This window comes from Parasteatoda tepidariorum, chromosome 11, assembly GCF_982258835.1.
Source record: "Parasteatoda tepidariorum strain Cologne lab strain chromosome 11, Ptep-v5.0, whole genome shotgun sequence".
Lineage (NCBI taxonomy): Eukaryota > Metazoa > Arthropoda > Arachnida > Araneae > Theridiidae > Parasteatoda > Parasteatoda tepidariorum.
In genome coordinates, this window is record NC_141765.1 from 8,702,609 (window position 1) to 8,717,732 (window position 15,124).

The 15,124-nt window shown below is 29.2% G+C and overlaps 1 pseudogene across 1 annotated transcript; it reads left to right on the forward strand.

Annotated features, from left to right (window-relative positions):
* The first annotated feature begins 504 nt into the window (after positions 1-504).
* On the forward strand, positions 505-12,516 carry LOC122271841 (uncharacterized; annotated as a pseudogene). Its single transcript, XR_015430194.1, has 3 exons — positions 505-559; positions 3,156-4,566; positions 11,496-12,516. The product of XR_015430194.1 is annotated as an uncharacterized LOC122271841 (transcript).
* Positions 12,517-15,124: the final 2,608 nt, after the last annotated feature.

A 15,124-nucleotide genomic window follows, 5' to 3' on the forward strand; every position in this document is an offset into this window, starting at 1 on the left:
ATATTTCATCAATGCCACCTTAAAAATAGTTTTTTCCTTATTTATTTACCATAGCCATGCTTATTGAAAGAAATTGCTTTTAATAAATTTGTATGATTCATAATGTTCAGAGAAAATATTTTGGTCAAAAGTACCAGAATATGATAAAATTTACTGTATTTCTGCCTGTATAGAAATACCATGAAACTCAGTAATTTTTACCGAAGCGCTTTGGTAATGATTTTTGTAAAATTAACAATAAAATATGGTTTTATGATATGTGATAAAATTTGTAAATGTGGTAAAATTTGACAATTTTATCACGATACCTTACAACATGGCAAAAAAACTTTTTTACTAAATGTGTGTTCACAAGAACTAAAATTTCTAAAACCAGAATTTCCGGTAAAACACCACCATCTGAACTGAAAAATTTCTAAATAAATGGTTTAAAAACCGTATATATTAGTTTTATTAAAAAAGAATTTATGGTTTCTTTTATCAGAAATGTCATCACTATACAGTATGGTAATTTTACCAGAATTTTTGCTCTCCTTGCAAATACCAAGAGTCAAGTCCAGTAAGTTTTTGACAATCTCCTCGGAAGTGCTAGGGTGCGTGATAATCAAATTTGTATTGAGAGAAAACAATAATAAATAGTTCAAATATTTTTTAGCGAAGTCAAATATTTTTGCTTCAGCTAATTTACTAGGATTTAAATATTTTTAAGTGGAAAATTTTAATATTTTATTAGAATAAATCAATGTTATTTATCACGTTATAACATAATAAAATGAATATATAAGACTATTTTATGTTTTTATAAAGCATTATTTTTTGCATTTTATAATAGAAAGTAATTTCATAAGAGAAGTTTTTATTTCAGTTTTAAATCATGATTCATCATAGCTAATTTTAATATCAAATGAGTGAACCTCATTCAAATGTATCATTTGTAATTTTTTGATATATGATGAAATACTGGATTTATTCATTTATTAGAAAATAAATAAGGATAACTTTGAAAAAAACATGTCATATAATGCAAGAAAATAAAATAATAAAAAAGTTATAATTTTATTGGCATATTCATAGAATAACTATTTTAAAATAGGTTCTACAGAGTTGTTTTAAAACCCTACGATAATCATTAAATTTCAAAGTCGGAATAATATAAACACAAATACAACATTATTTGCAAATAAACGACGCATATAATATAACAAAAACGCAAAATGATTTAGCAAAGTATAAATACCGAGATAATACACCCTTAATAATGTAAAACTGTGAAATAGTATTTATTATTTTAAAAAATCTAAATTAAGCATCTTTTATTTTGAGTTTATTAAAGAAATAAAATATTTTCAATATTTTACTTTTTTTAACAATAAACTCAAAATAAATATGTGCTAATATATAAATAATTCATAATATGTGCTGATAAATAAATATGTGCTAATGTATAAAAAATTCATAAATATGTGCTAATATATAAATATATATAATAACTTTGCAAACTTAACATTTTTATAACCTTTAAATCTCGGTACAGCCCTTGCATAGATCAATATAATATTAAAAACCATAAAATGAGAAAGAATCGCATAACCGACGATCAAACGAAGCTGATCTGTTGTTCAATGACAAATATCTAAAATTAGAGGCAAGTCAAAACTACTGGGGATGACGTCACTAAAAGAGCTTGGCAATCTCAACCGCCTTATTTCTCGGTGACAACTGGATCAATTGCAACAGTTTCAATTATACTTTACACTGTTAGCAAATTTGGAAAGTATTGAACCATAATATCGTTCAAAGTTACCGTAACATTAATATGGAACCAAGTTGAACCTTATTATCGTGAGAATTTATGTTTTCTTATCTTATACTTTCTTAGTGTAAATTCAATCTGAATGGAAGCATTGTTCCTTTCAACACCTAATTAAGGTTGCTACAAGTTTGGCAAATAATATGGTTCAAGGTGGCAATACAATAGTTCAATGTTGAACCGATTGTCTTGAGAATATACCAGGCTCTGTCAAAATAAGTTCTGCAAAACTTTAGACATAGCTACTAAAAGCTGCATCTTCTTGGTATTGTTTTTGGCTGTAGATCAAAATTTTGGATATCTAAATAAAGACTGCGATTTAACCAAATATAAGTCACTAAAATTGGAAATGATAGATGAATAGATAGATAAGCACAGAAATTGAAAATTTTTGGAGTCGATCAAGGATATAGGGAAAAGAGAGGACAATGTGGAAACGGGGTTAGTGTAAACAAATGTAATATTTCTGTTATTTATTATGAAAAATATTATCTATAAATTGTGGTATATCGGCAAAATTGTGTTAGATTTAATCAAGCCTATTTTGATGTGTACAACATAAACTTTTTTGCAGTGATTCGATAGCCTTTTTGATTTTTTTTCTCAGATAAATATTAATTTGTGATTTCTGATAAAGATTCTAGAAATACACATTAAGAGTAGTCGTAACGGAACACCCCACATAATGTATTACAAGTTAAGTAGTTAATTGCAAATAAGTTATTATTGCTATCTTTGCTGACAACATAAACAACTTTTCTGAAACTATACCACCTTTGGTGACAATAATAACAGCTGCGAACTAAAAATTGGCAATAATAAGGAAAACAACCCTTACTTTTCTGAAGTGAACAAGAAAATACACTAAAATACAAAGACATTTATCCTTATTATCTGATGAATACTATGCATTGATTATTATTCTTAACATAATTATTATAATATAAATGTCACCGGCAATAAATCTTTATTAATTGGTGATTCGATTTGAAGTTCCATTAAAAAAATATTAGTGTTTGTTCAAACACATAATTTATTGCCGAATAAAGTTCTATTACATACACATCTATAACAAATCTTTCACTTAGAACTAGAATCCATATTATATAATCTATAATAAGGTCTATATATATATATATATATATATATATATATATATATATATATATATATATATATATATATATATATATATATATATATATATATATATATATATATATATATATATATATATATATATATATATATATATATATATATATATATATATATATATATATATATATATATATATATATATATATATATATATATATATATATAAATCTTTTATTCATTTTAGGTCAAGCAACTCTTTACCCATACTTCACAGTGCATTTGAAATCTCTTGGTGTAAGCATAAAGCAAACTGCAATAATATTTGCAGTTCAACCAGTAATAGCGTTAATTGTGGCACCAATGATTGGTATGATTGCTGATAAAATAGGGAACTTCTAATTGATTTTCAGTTTTTTTCTAACATTTTCTGCTGTTACTGCAAATCTACTTCTTCTTGTACCAAGTGTTCCAAGTCAAAAAACTGTATCTCATTTTCATCTGGATTGTGGTTCTATAGAAAATACATACCTAACACTGAATGACGAAACTTTATGTCCCAGAATCTCTTTACAAACAAAGACATTTATCAGTACAACTGTTTCATTTCAATGTGAATCTAACTGTCAAAATAATACGAGCACTATTCCTCTTATTTTTTCCAGAGATAAAAGAAGTTGCATTGATACCTGTGATAACCACACTAAAGATGGTTGTTTTTCTGTTCAACAAAATTCAAAACTTATTTGAAAATTAAAAACATAATAGAAAATAAAACTACACTAGAATCTTATATTATTCATGATGGAAAAACGTTTGATAGCATATCTTGTGAATGTTTTTCAAAAAAATGTGATGTTAGTTGCTCAGTTAACAGTCACGAGTTCCTTGAAGAATGTACAACTTCTGATGCTAATGATTTTGGGGTAACTTTTTGGGCTTACTTGGGACAGTTACATTGGGAATTGGACTGATAAACGGTTTGTTTGACGCGGCTTCAATGGCAATCATTCAAAATCTAAAAGCTGATGTAGGATATCAGCGATTTTGGTCGACAATCACAATGTGTATATTAGCGCCCATTAGCGGACTCCTTGTAGATGAGTTAGGTACATTCAAACCGTGTTTTTTTATGTATGGAGCTATAAACCTAACAGCAGCTTTAGTTTCATTAAAATTAGATCTTAGCATGAAACTTCCATCCGAGAATCCTCTTAGAAATTTGGCTTTGCTTCTTCAAAATCCAGAAGTGATTTTTCTACTCATTCAAATTGCTGCATTAGGTATATGCTGGGGATTCTTAGAAAATTTTCTATTTTGGTTCCTTGAGAGTGAGCTGGACTCAAATAATTTAATTATGGGACTTACTGTAACGGTTGGAAGTGGGACTGGATTGTTCATGGCACTTGTTGCAACATGGACCACAAAGAAAATGGGCTACATAAATGTAATCATAACAGCTTTTGCTGCATATACAGTGAGATTTTTAGGCTATTCTGTAGCTCAAAATGCGTATGTCTGTCTCATTTTTGAAATGATGGAAAACTTCACAGTAACATTACTAACGGTTGGTGTCACACTGTATTGTACAGAACTAGCATCAATTAGCATGTTGACTACGATAATGACTTTGTGGAATGGACTACACGTAATATCAGGTAAGTATAAAAAATAATGTCATTAAAGTGCATTAATAAAACATAAATAGCATATACAGTTAATACATGTTAAACCATCTATTTTTAAAGTACGAGAGTGAATCAAATATAAATGAAACTTCTTTAATAACTAAATGTTTAAATATTACTTCCAAAAAATATTTATTTTTCTACCTAATTTCCGTGAACTTCTATAGACCTTTTCGAACGTTTTGAAAGTTTTGTTTAATTCTGGTGGCGTACAAAGAACTAGGCCGTGAAGTGAACAAATTGTGCGCAAAAGCTTTTACCTCTTCATTGGATGAAAATCTCCCTCCCCCAAGGTTTCTCTAAGGGGTCCAAATAAATGGTAGTCCGAAAGAGCCTTGTCAGGGATATATGGAGGATGTTCAACTGTTTCCCAGTGTGATACCTGTAACTTTTGTTGTATAACTTCAACTTTATGAGGTGTCTCATTGTCCTGTTTCAAGAGCACTTTGAGGATTGACATTCCACGTTTCCTTGACCGATAGACTAATTTGACTTTCTTTGAAAGCTCACAATAATAATTTACACTAATTGTTTTTCGTTCATCAAGGAAATCAGCGTACACAACTCCTTGTGAGTCCCAAAAAACACTTGCGAGTTACACGAATCTGGCCAATTTTCTCTGTCGTAAGACTCGTTCTTAGTCGACGAGCATGAGACATGTTTTCAACATCTTCACTGCCTTGTTTAAATAAATTGCACCTTAACCAACACTTGAGTGTGTAATCTGTGCCAATACTGTGCTGTAATCTGTTCAGCCAATACTGTGCCTGTAATCTATGCAAAATTCTAATTGGTTTAACATTTTCCCTTGCAAAAATTTCTTTATTATGCGTTGTGCAACTACATTAGAAGCATTACACTCACTCATTATTCAAGCTACTAAGAAGAAGAAGAAAAAGAAAACACTTGCACAGAGCTAAACACTGACAAAAAATGATTAAGGCTGTAGATAAAGCTCTATTGTTGCCATGACAACGAGAATGAAAATCTACTGCTATTAAAAAAATTTTATGTATATATATTTGATCCACCTACTCATAGATATTTTTTTTCGGTTTTACAATTATTCATTTAAGGGGAATACATTTTTCTATCCATTCGGAAGAAAAATTCCAAATATTTAATACAGGTGTGGCAAAATGTAAAACACATTTGTTCATTATTTTCTTTTCCTTGAAAGATAGAATGTTCGCAGTAATTTAATTTGTTTTAGCATAACGCATTCTAAAATGTTACATACATATAAAAATACATATTAAATGCCTAGAATCGTAAATTCTCTAAACCAGTGACTTCCAATTTTTTCCAGCTTCGGAACCCTAAATAATCAACTTTCTTTTGGTGGAACCCTGAATTAATAAATAAAGTTCATTAGCAATAGTAAACCTAACCAAAGAAACACTACTAATCACTTTGAAAATATTATTGTTAGTGTTTCATTGTCTTATCAATAGTGGCCTTAAAATTAGATTTCATGTTAGACAGTTGAATTCACAGGTCGGGAGAGGTAAGAATTTGTGCTTAGAGTATGCATAAGCAGTAAATGAAAAAATAAATAAGCTGAATTATGGTTTTCGTTGAAATGAAAATGAATTCTGAACATTGAATGAACTGTCATAAATGCTGGTAATGCTCATCAAATAAGCACGTTTTTTATTGTTGAATTTAATTGTTCTCTTTGTATTGAAAAGTTTTATATGAAATATTAATGCAAATCTTTTATAAATGGCAATTGTTTAAATAATTTATTCGAAACATTATTATTAGAAGAAAAAAAAAATTATAAGTAACAATATTTTTTTCACTGACATTTTACTTTAATAATTTTATAAAAATAACCGAAATATTAGAAAAGGAATAGATTGCTTAGATTGAATATAAATATAAAAACACGTTTTGAAAATAATAATTATTTTTTTACAGTAAAAGTTTTTAACTTTAGGACCCCTGTGACCATGGGTAACGCCTTTCGGGAGCAGTTTCTTTAACTCATCTAAAAAAAATTCAAAGAACGAAGATCTAGGTATGACATTAAGTAAGGTCACAGATGTTCCCTTCTCTAGAGAAAGTTGATTTATAGACTTTCCAATTTGGAAAAAAATAGACAATTTTTTATTTATCCTTGCATCTGCACTATCCCTTTTAGAGAGGTTCAAGAGTTTTAATACTTTTACTTCGGTCTCATTTTTTTCCCCCGCAAAGATTTGATTCACACCAACGTGCTTTGAAGCGTTAATTCTTCATCATTCCCCGAAAAAAAGGGGATTTATTTTACTTACTTACTTGGAGAATTCAAGCATGTTTTTCTAAATCACCCATTAAAAAATCACTCATGCATAAACCCATAACGATTCAAAGTTTTTGACTTGTTGTTTACATTTAAATTTTCCTAAATATTTTATTTTTAGAAAAAATCGATTAATAAGGAATCGTTCTACTTTCTTTTTATACTTTTGTATTTGGCTCTCAACACTCAATCGAAAACATGAAACTATTAAACAAAAATATAGTTTTATTTTACCGTATAAATGGGGTGGGGTAACATATTTTTACCTCCAACATATTTTCATTTACCAAAGATAAGAACCTTTCGCTGAATTCAAAAACACAATGCAAGGAGATTTTTAGACAGTAAAAATGCTAACCAAAAATTTTTATTAATATCATTTTTACAGATCTTTAAAGTACCTCTCATATGCCATACATTAAACTGGTTTCCTATTGAAAATTAAATTTACGAACAAAAAAAACGAACAAAAAACTCACAAAAATCGCTCATTTCTGCCTCTTTAGTAAAAGTAGAGTTAGAAATGAAGATAAAATTTTTCAGTGAGGATCTTTTTGCAAAGATAAGTAACTCAAAATTTAAACTTCTATAAATATTTTGAATACTAATTTATCTTTTATTACTAAAGGTACTTAAAAGTACTCTCTTAGATATGCAGAAAAGTTTAAAAAATGAAATGAAAAGAAGCATATTTTAGTATTAGCATTTAATTAGGATTAAAAAGAAATTGGTACTCATCATGATATACATTGTATATTCCTAACTGAAATCAAGAATCTAAGATCTTAATGCAAACTGACAGAAGAAAAACTAATTAGCTTGAACTCAATTCTAATTACCCTTTACACAGAGATATCGCCTGTACTTCCAATACAATCAGTGGAACGATTAATGTGAGAATATTAAGGCACAAAAACAGCACTGCAATTTGTTTTCCAAACATTGGTCATTTTTTTTATAAAATTACCCTCGTGCATACGAATCTATTGCAACGATTACTGCAAGAATATTAATTTACATACACAGCACTGCAAATTTTTTTCTGGGCAATACTGATTTTTCTGTAAAATGACCTCCTGCATACGAATATGACCCTCTTTCCATCACTCACCATTTTTCAGAAGCTCATTTCTCCTATTCTTTTAACCAGCGCTGAACATTCAATCCAATTTTGAGTTTATCACTATCATTGTTGACTTCCATAGCGTTGCAGTTCTCAACCCAACCCAGAAGACAAGGAAACTCCTGGATCAAGCATTGGGTAACACTAGCCTTCGTGGAGGAATTTTTGATTTAACTAACCCGCATTTGCATTACTCGGAGAGAAAATCACAAAAACTTTTCACGAGTATCACGACAGCAAGGGGGTTCTAATCCATAATTTATCAAGTATCGAAGATATTTCTCATCGGTACTGTGAGCGGTGCAAACCGAACTCATTCGAAGTCCTTAAATTCTTTCGCTGGTATTCGAGCCTGGGGCACTTCATTGGGAGGCGAACAGTCTCTTCCTTGAGCTCCCCTATTTTTATAACTTTTTGATAATTATGTGGCCATGAATTTGATTTGGATGGAAGGAAAAGTCTGATTTTAATCTTTAAATATCTTCTGTGGTCTAGAAAGGTGAAAAGTTCTTGGACATTTCTTCCCCAAACACACCCAAATAAAAATAATATTTAGACATAATTTTGGCTAAAAACGGGGTGAACTTGAGAATGGGCGCCTGTCTTTGAGCGCTTGAAACATGTCTACTGCTGCTTCCAATTCGTATGTTTTTGAAGCAAGTACTTAAGTTATATCTTACTGTTTAAGTTTCTTGGGATTATTTATTTAATACAGTTGTTAATATTTTAATGCGTTTTCCTCCTCTTTCCCAGCAAAAAAAAAATTTAACTACTACGTTAATTATCGTTTATCAAATCCGTGGGCATAAAATTATCGAAAAGTAAAAAAAATATAGGAGGGAGGAAATCTTAGAAAAAAAGTGGGTGATGAAGGAAAACGGTGGTCATAGTCGGAAGAATTAACGGAAATGATGTTAGGGTTTTCACCCAGTGCAGTATAATGTTGTTTTATCTCCTAAATTAATTTATTTAACTCAATATAGTATAGATATCAGTTTAATCTACTGAGTTAATTGTTATTTATTGCTCATACTTTTATTATTTTTAATTTTTGTAATTTTTTTTGTCATTATTTGATTTATTTGAATCTAAAGAAAATATAATTGGATGTTTTTATTTACTATAAAGGTCGATCATTTGGATCACTTCTTGGAGGATTTTTAGTGCAAGCATATGGTTTTCGTGAAACATTCAGATTCTTTGCTTACGGAAGTGCAGGTTTTGGAATATTTTATTCCTTAATGTATTTAACATGGCTTCGTCGATGGCACATTTCACACAGAAAAACATCATCGGTTTATAATGGTAAAAAACGTAATTGGTAAAATACCAATTATTTTACATATTTATTATCTATATACATATTTCTCTTACACGGTAGTAAAAAAGGCATTACTTCTTATTCGTATTGGCAACAAATTAGCTGAAATATCAAGGGAGTGAGCAGTCATAAGTATGAAAATTTAAATGTACCTGTTTTCAAATTTCTGAATGAAAGCTCTTTTCTGATGAGGACATTGTTAAGCTGAAACAAATTGACCTTTAAGTTAGGCAGAAATGAAATATTATCAAAAACAACAATTTTACATTAGCCTAGTAAGTGTTTTGTATTAGTCGTATTCATTGGGGGATAACATGAAGCACAGTTTTAAGTTTTGTTTTTAGAACACACACTGCCTTACCATAATGGAAGAGACATTTTCAGTTTTTGACACTTTTTTAAAATTTCTCTAGAAATAGTTATAGGATTTTCTAGTAACTTTAGAAATGTTTAATTCATGCGATTTTTCATACGTAGCAGTAAAATTTAAAGCTTTCAGAGGTTTGAAAGATCTACAATAAATTACGGGGAAAAAAACAATTATTTTTAAACACCCCATGCAGGAAATCAAGCAATAAGCTTGCAACTTGTATCGATTACTTTAATTGTTATTTTTAATAACTGCATAAAGTTTCGTAACCCTAGAGTAAACATTTATGGAGATATGGACATTTTTATAAAAAATGAATTTCATTATAACTTTATAGATATTCAATGGAATTAAACAAAATTTGACTGTCGATATAAAATTGTAAAACTATTAATTTAAAACTGCTCAAGTTATGAGTATTTAAGCTAGTTCTTTTATACTGTGTATACACTGAAAAGTTTTAAAAAGCTTTTTCATAATTTTGTAGTGAATCGTTTTTGGCAACTAATAAAAAAATTGATTTGAATATCTTAAAAATTTAAAAAGTTTAAAGCAATTTTTTATATTTTTTGTACTTTTCAAAAGAAAGCTCAAAACGAGCAGAGGTTTTTCGCACATTTTACTTTGTATAATACAAAATTTAATAACAAATGATAATACCGCACAATAATCAGCCGGAAACTAAACTTTGATGGTACAGAGAAAGAAAACATGCAAAAAAAAACAGACTTTATGGGGGGGGGGGTGATCCCCCACAATTCCAGTCTCATTTTTGATAAATCTTGTTTAATAGTGCAAGATGAAATTTGTGGATAACCCCTTATCACTTTGAGCTTTCTTTTAAAAAGTACAAAAATTACTAAGAAAATTGCTTGAAATTTTTGAAATTCTTAAATAAAGTTACCATTATTAGTTGCCAAATGCGATTCCCTACAAAATTATGAAAAAAATACTTTAGTGAATAAAATCGTATAATGTAGAAAACTAGCTAAAAGTATAAAAGTAGAAAACTAGCTTAAATACTCATATCTTGCGCAATTTTCAACGAATTCTTTAAAAATTTCAAATCGACATTTTTGTAATTAATTTTGAATTTATCCAAAAAAAATTTTAATTGTATGGAATACTTATGAAGTTATAGCAAAATACTTAAGGCAAAAAAAATATTATTTTATAAAAACGTCCATAAATATTTACTTTAGGTTCACGAAACTTTATGCAGTCATTAAAAATAACAACTTAAGTATTCGACATAAGTTACGAGCTTTTTGCTTGATTTTCTGGCATAGGTTGTCCAAAAATACTTGTTTTCTTTCGTAATTTATTGTAGATCTTCCAAACCTTTCAATTTTATGACTAAGTGATGACATGATCTCTAAAGTTACAAAATAATCCTTTAAGTTTTTCTTGAGAAATTTAAAAAAAAATTTTCAAAACTGAAAGAGTCACTTCTTTTATTGTAGGAGAGTGTACATTAGGTCATTTGTTATAATATTTAGGACTATATTTTTAAGCATGAACAAATAAGAAGAACAAAAATACGGACTAATGCATTTTTTTTTATATTTTGGCCTTTAAATCAACAGTTGCAGAATGACAATAGATTTTTAGATTCTGCTTTCATACTAGCCTACATTGACTATACCTGCTACTTTATAATATATGAATAATTGCATGAATTATTGTCATTACTTTGCTTTTTTAGATGAGGTTTAATTAGGCTTTTCATTTTATACTAATAAATGAATGTGTGTCCGCTTACTTTTATTATAATAGTGCTATTTCTTACACGTTTAAGGTGATTCATTAACAGAAGAGGAAGAAGATGAAACGATGAAAAACCAAGCTTTCACCAGCTTTTCCTTACATTGCAGCACAGACGGACCAGGGTTCATATCCTTTATGCCCGAACCAGAAAGTTCACATTTTCGACCTCGTGCTCTGAGTCATGAGCCAGTACAAACAGAGAATAGTTTCAATAAATATCATATTCCTCCCAGATATCCTCCCAGATATATCATATTCCTCCCAGATAGTTTTTCTGAGCGTAGTCGACTACATTTTCCGAAATCATCCCCGAGTATAAATTTTAATGAAAATGACACTGATGAGTATAAAGTAACGGGGACGCAGCTTTAAAAAAAACTTAATCGACCGTTAGAGCTGATTGTGCAAATGCATTCTGAAAGGTTTTTGTACTCTTCATTGGAAAAGAACCACTTCCAGAAGAACTTCCAAATTGAAAAATCTGACTTTACCGATCACACCATTGCTGATTCACTGTAAGTCATAGCTATAAAATAGTCCACGCTGCTATTTACCTAGCTTACAATGTGAAGAAAAATATTACAAAAGTATTCTGAGCACCCTAAAGTTCTTCATTGGGGACTTTCCTTATTCTCATAAATTAAAAAAATAAAACAATTCTGTGCGAGGAAATATTTATTAAATACATTCAGTGAATATGGCAATGCTTGTAATTTCATGCATTTTGCTTCAAAACCATTTTAGTGTGTAAAATTAAAAAAACTTAACAACCTGAATTACTTTTGATTTAATATTTGAATTTTTGCGAACTAAAAAGAAAACTACCGACCATATCACTAGCCAGTCATGCTGAAATTTTGAGTTCTAATAAATTTTAAGGCAAGGAAATAATATGGAAAAATGCTATGTCTAATTCCAAATAGGTTATTTGAAACTGCTACATCCTCTTTAACACTAGAAAGACTAAAATATTGCCCAAAAGTAGTCAAAATGACTGCATTGTGAAAGAATAACTAATGTATAAAAAAAATTGTTCAAAATTAATTTTTAATATTTTTGATATTATTTTCAGTTATATAACAAGTTATTAGTAAATATCAACTCTAAAAACAATTATAAAAGTCACAAAATTCAAAGAAATCGTGTCATCATTGTTTTTCTAATTGAAATTAAAAGACAGTAAAAATTACTTCCTTGAGCAGTCTAGTGTTAACTATGCAAATTTAAATAACAACAAAATCGTTTGATAATTTCAAAAAATTTTTTATTTATTTTTAATTTTCAGAGTCTCTTTAACTGATTTCGTTCACATTTTAGATTTTGAACGTTAAAATTTACATAATTTAAGAGGGTGTACTCGATATGCTATTTTTGAATATTCCAATATAAATTTTTTGAGCATTATTGAACAGAAATCTTTAAAAAAAAATTTGATTTTTTTTGTGTATAGGAACATAGTTTTTTAGAAATAGAAAGAAAAGATTTTTTGATTCGCGGTTTTAGTTTCAGACAGTTTGTCTTGTTTTGAAAAACTATTTGAACTTAACTTCCCAGATTACAGCTTCGTCTAAATAGAAAGTTTTTTTATAATAGTAGGTGTAAGAAATCAAAATTTTTTCTAAAAGAAAAGGTATAAACACGTTTATTGTTTCAACAGATTCAGAAAAAAATACATATTTGCATATGATTTCGTGAATTAAATATTTGTCTGCCTAAATTAATTAGCTTATGTTTAGTAGAGACCTCAGACCAAGAAGAGTGCCCATCCAGAATTACTTTTCTTTTTAAATTAAATTAATTTTAATACACACTGAGTAAAAGCGAAAATGTTGAAGTTTACCATGCGTTATGGCTCATTGGGAACACCAAAAGGTACGGTAGTTTTCCATTCACTCAATTCTTGTAGTTTTTCAACACCAAATCCGAATAGATCTAATGATCAGATCTTCACGTTCTAGGACTCAATCTTAATGGTTTTAAGGGGGTGGCCTCAAATACGCTAATTAATTAGTGCAGTCAATATCTTAAGTTACGAAATCAAACACAAAAATGCACTTTTTCTGAATAAGCATACCTTCTTTTTCTTTTTGACGGATTCGGATTTCTGATCCTCAAAATATAGAGGTAGTCGCAATCCAAGATGTATGGTCCCAATAGTTTGGGCAGGAGAGTGGTTCAAAAATTGGACCCCATAATGTTAACTTTACTTTTTGCGTACTTCACCATATCTCGAAACATTTTTAAGAGACATAAAAGCTTTTTCCACGCAATTGTTAAGAGATAATTCCATGCAAAATTAACTTTAAATAAATATTTATAATTTTTCATTATTCTTATTAGTCGAAAAAATTTTAAATAGTAAAGTACGAAATTTTTTACATCACTTTAAATAAAGTAATTTCACGTCGTAAAATTCAAAATTTGAGTGAAATCAATCAAATAGCTCCTGAGAAATCGAATTTTTCAAATACAACTTTTTTGAAATTTGATTTCCCATAAACTAATTCGAACGATTTCACTCAAATTTTTGTATTTTGCCGTGAATAATTATATTCTTTAAAATTATATGAAAAATTGCATACTTTGCAATTCAAAAATTTTTCTTCTAATATTAAATAAAATAATATAAAATAATAAATATTTACTAGAAATTTATTTTCTGCAAGGAATTATCTTTGGATAAATGAATTTTACACTTGTGTACAAGAATTTTTTAATTCGCTTAAAAAGTTCTCGAGATATAGCGAAATACGCAAAAAGTAAAATTTACATTAAGGGGTCCAAACTTCGGACAGCTCTCCTGACCAAACTATTGGGACCATATTTCCCAGATTGTGGCTACAACTTATATTTTGGGGGTCAGAAAATCGAATCCGTCAATAAAAAGTGTGTTTATTCAGAGGAAGTACGTTTGTTTAATTTCGTAACTTAAAATATCGTCTGCTCTAATTTATTAGCATATTTGTGGTCACTCTCTCAAACCATTAAAAATGAGTCCTAGAGCGCGAAGATGCGATCCTTAGATCAAAAGTTATTTCGGGTGATACGTTTTTATTTTGCGCACAGTTCAGGGTAATTTAATAACGTGTAAAAGTTAGATGGCCTAATTCTTCTGCACTTACCAGTTGGACGTAATATTTTAATAAGGCATTTCTTTCACTAAACTAATCTTAAAATCATTCATCGCTCAATTATTGAAATTATTTACTATTCAACATTGTCCTGTTATTTTTTTTAATAAATATAAACTTGTACTGTTAAAACAATTATGCAGATTGAAACATAATAGCATAAAATATTTGTATTCATTGACTTTTATTAAGTAAAGTATTTCCACAAAAGCCCGGTGTGTACCTGGAGGGTAAGGTACCACAATTTAATGAAAAACGATATTATTACGGTAATATGGTTATCATCTCTCACAGGTCACCCTTACTTTTAACAGGCTGGTACCCATCGATCTGAAGCTAGGTGGACTTCAAGCAGTCAATGGGGACCGAACCCCAGTCCTTAACAATGGTAGTTCAGTGTCTTAACCAATAAGCCATCACGACATAGTAAGTAGTTAAATTGAGGCATAGTTCAATGCAATTTAATTATCATTAATAACAGGATACAATGTTTCAACGTGTATGGAGACATGGTTTACACACCATCTTA